This window comes from Chlorocebus sabaeus, chromosome 9, assembly GCF_047675955.1.
Source record: "Chlorocebus sabaeus isolate Y175 chromosome 9, mChlSab1.0.hap1, whole genome shotgun sequence".
Classification (NCBI taxonomy): domain Eukaryota; kingdom Metazoa; phylum Chordata; class Mammalia; order Primates; family Cercopithecidae; genus Chlorocebus; species Chlorocebus sabaeus.
In genome coordinates this window covers 33,004,198-33,007,761 of record NC_132912.1, presented here as the reverse complement: position 1 = coordinate 33,007,761, position 3,564 = coordinate 33,004,198, and the positions used below count along the sequence as shown (strand labels likewise).

At 46.5% G+C, this 3,564-nt stretch overlaps 1 non-coding gene across 1 annotated transcript; it reads left to right on the top strand.

Moving 5' to 3' along the window:
• Positions 1-250: 250 nt before the first annotated feature.
• On the top strand, positions 251-356 carry LOC119620026 (U6 spliceosomal RNA). The gene has a single exon (XR_005236423.2). It is a non-coding gene; the product is annotated as a U6 spliceosomal RNA (small nuclear RNA).
• The last annotated feature ends 3,208 nt before the right edge of the window (positions 357-3,564 follow it).

Below are 3,564 nucleotides of genomic sequence, written 5' to 3'. Positions count from 1 at the left end.
CCCATCTACAAAAGATACAAAAATTAGCCAGGCATGGTGGCGCACACCTGTAGTTTCAGCTACTCAGGAGGCTGAGGTGGAAGGATTATTTGAACCCAGGAGGTTGAGGCTGCAGTGAGCCAAGATTGTGCCACTGTATTCCAGCCTGGGCAACAGAATGAGATGCTGTTTCAAAAAACACAAACAAACTGTGTAGTATTGGCATACAGATAGACATATAGAATAATGGAATGGAACAGAAAGCCCAGAAGTGCCCATTTTGGCAGCACACATACTAAAATTGGAAAGATACAGAGAAGATTAGCATGCCCCTGTGCAAGGATGACAAGCAAAAGTGAGAAATTATTTTAAAAAATTAAAAGAATACAGGGTCCAGAAATAAACTCTCATACATATAGTCCAATAGTTTTTGGGGGTTTTTTTGAGACGGAGTCTTGCTCTGTGCCCCAGGCTGGAGTGCAGTGGCATGATCTCGGCTCACTGCAAGCTCCGTGCCCCCAGGTTCACGCCATTCTCCTGCCTCAGCCTCCTGAGTAGCTGGGACTACAGGCACCCACCACCACGCCCGGCTAGTTTTTTGTATTTTTTAGTAGAGATGGGGTTTCACAGTGTTAGCCAGGATGGTCTCGATCTCCTGACCTCGTGATCCACCCGTCTCGGCCTCCCAAAGTGCTGGGATTACAGGCTTGAGCCACCATGCCCGGCCTAGTCCAATAGTTTTTAAATTAGGGTCCCAAGACTAGTCAGTGGAGAAAGGAGTTTTTTCAACAAATGATTTTAGGAAAACTGGATATCTACATGCAAATGAATGAACCTGGACCCTTACACTATATACAAAAATCAACTCTAAATGAATCCAAGACCTAAATGTAAGACCTAAAATGATAAAACTCTTTTTTTTCTTTTTCTTTCTTACCTTTTTTTTTAAGAGATGGGGTCTCACTATTTTGCCCATGTTGGTCTTAAGTTCCTGGGATCAGGCCATCCTCTCGCCTCAGCCTCCCAGAGTGCTGGGATTACAATTGTGAGCCACTGTACCTGGCCTATAAAACTCTTGAAAGAAAACACAGAGAAAGCACTTCATGACAATGGATTTGGCAATGATCTCTTGGATATGGCACCAAAAGCACAGACAACAAAAAATAGGTAGATAAATTGAACTACATCAAAATTAAAAACTTCTTTTTTTTTTTTTTTTTGAGACAGAGTCTCATTCTGTCACCTAGGTTGGAATGCAGTGGTGCAATCTTGGCTCACTGCAACCTCTGCCTCCCGGGTTCAAGTGATTCTCCTGCCTCAGCCTCCTGAGTAGCTGGGATTACAGGTGTGTGCTATCGCGCCCAGCTAATTTTTTTATTTTTAGTAGAGACAGGGTTTCATCATGTTGACCAGACTGGTCTCGAACTCCTGAGCTCAGGTGATCCACCTGCCTTGGCCTCCCAAAGTGCTGGCATTACAGGCATAAGCCACTGTGCCCGGCCCATACTGGCATTTTAAAGCACCTTCTCCAGTGTCACTAAGAAACCCTAGAGAAATACAGTTGATCCTTGAACAACACAAGTTTGGATTGCAGGGGTCCACTTACATGCAGATTTTTTTTCAATAAAAGTTGCACTAAGTGCGCCTGCCTCTCTTGCCTTGCCTCCCACCCCCTACATCACTTCTGCCTCTGCCATCGCTGGGACAGCAAGACCAACCCCTCCTCTTCTTCCTCCTCCCCCTCAGCCTACTCAGTGTGAGGATGATGAGGATAAAGACCTTTATGATGATCCACTTTCACTTCAGGAATAGTAAATACATTTTATCTTCTTTATGATTTTCTCAATAACCTTTTCTTTTCTCCAGCTTACTTTATCGTATGAATATAGTATAGAATATTTATACTAAACATGGTTAATTGACAGTTCATGTTACAGATAAGGCTTCTGGTCAACAGTAGGCTATCAGTAGTTAAGGTTTTGGGGAGTCAGCACTACAGGGGTTGCCACCTCAGCCCTCATGTTGCTCAAGGACCAACTGTACTTTTTAAAATTTATTTTATTTTTTTTAGAGACAGTGTCTCATGCTGTAGCCCAGGCTGGACTGCAGAGGTACAATCACAGCTCACAGCAGCCTCAGCCTCCTGGGCTCAAGCAATCCTCCTGCCTCAGTCTCCTGATTAGCTGGGACCATAGGCATGCACCACCATGCCCAGTTTTTTTTATTTTTATTTTTGGTGGGATCTCCTTATGTTGCCCAGGTTGATCTGGAACTGCTGGGCTCAATCTATCCTTCTGCCTTGGCCTCCCAAAGTGCTGGAATTGTAAATGTGGGCCACTGCATCGAGCCCAACTGTATCACTCTTTTTTTTTTTTTTTTTTGAAACAGAGTCTCGCTCTTTCACCCAGGCTGGAGTGCAGTGGCATGGTCTCAGCTCACTGCAACCTCCGCCTCCCAGGTTCACGCAATTCTCCTGCCTCAGCCTCCCAGGTAGCTGGGATTACAGGCACATGCCACCACGCCCAGATAATTTTTGTATTCTTGGTAGAGTTGGGGTTTCACCATATTGGCTGGGCTGGTCTTGAACTCCTGACTTTAGGTGATCCACCCGCCTCAGCCTCTTAAAATGCAGAGATTACGTGCTGGCGTGAGCCACTGCGCCCGGCCCCAGCTGCATCTCTAACGGTGGAACTCCCAACATTTGATGGGGATGTGAGTTGGGGACTGTGGGCAGAGAGATTTTGCCCTCCTCAAAACTGGGCAGCTGCCTTCTCCACCAATGTTGAACCCCAGGGCAGTTCTGCTCTGACAACAGCTGGAAGGCTCGACTGAAGGGGAGAGAGAGCTGGAGAAGGGAGAGAAGGCACCTGCTTTTCCATTTTTGACTGGGATTCAGTTGAAACAGTCTAGCCAGTCAAAAGGGCATTTACTATTCCAACAGCTCCTTGGAGAATCCCAGACAGAGAGCAGCCCCTTCTAAATACTTGATCTGCCATTCCTGTGTGGGAAGTAGACAGCAAGACTGCTGTGTCTTGGAGGAATGCAATTTCCCTAAGCACATTCTCTGAGCAAAGTTTTCAAGTTTCATAGATTTGCAGTTTCCCTGCATTGCAGGAACAAAGTGGTGGTGGCCCTGACTGTCATATTCTTGATCAATGGACAGAACAATGGGGCAGTGCCTGCTGGCCTGTGTGGATTGTTAGCACGTGCATGGCACCCAGTGGTTCCAGCCTCAACTAACCCAGCCCTTTGTCAGCTGCATATTGATAAGGCAGCAGAGAGCAAAGCCAGATATTTTCCCACTTTGGTCCCTGGAGACACTGCCGTGCAGTGGTCGTCTATGTTCTTAGCCGCCTGCAGCAGCAGGGTAAATTCTCCTCAGTAATGTTCTCAGCCAACTCTTTCTCTGGACTCATTTTTTCTTTGGTCCCTGCACAGTTTTAGTCCCTGGAACATCTCATTTTAAAATGCATGAGGCTGGGCATGGTTGCTTGTGCCTGTAATCCCAGCACTTTGGGAAGCCGAGGTGGGAGGATCACCTGAGATCAGGAGTTCAACACTAGTCTGGCCAACATGGTGAAACCC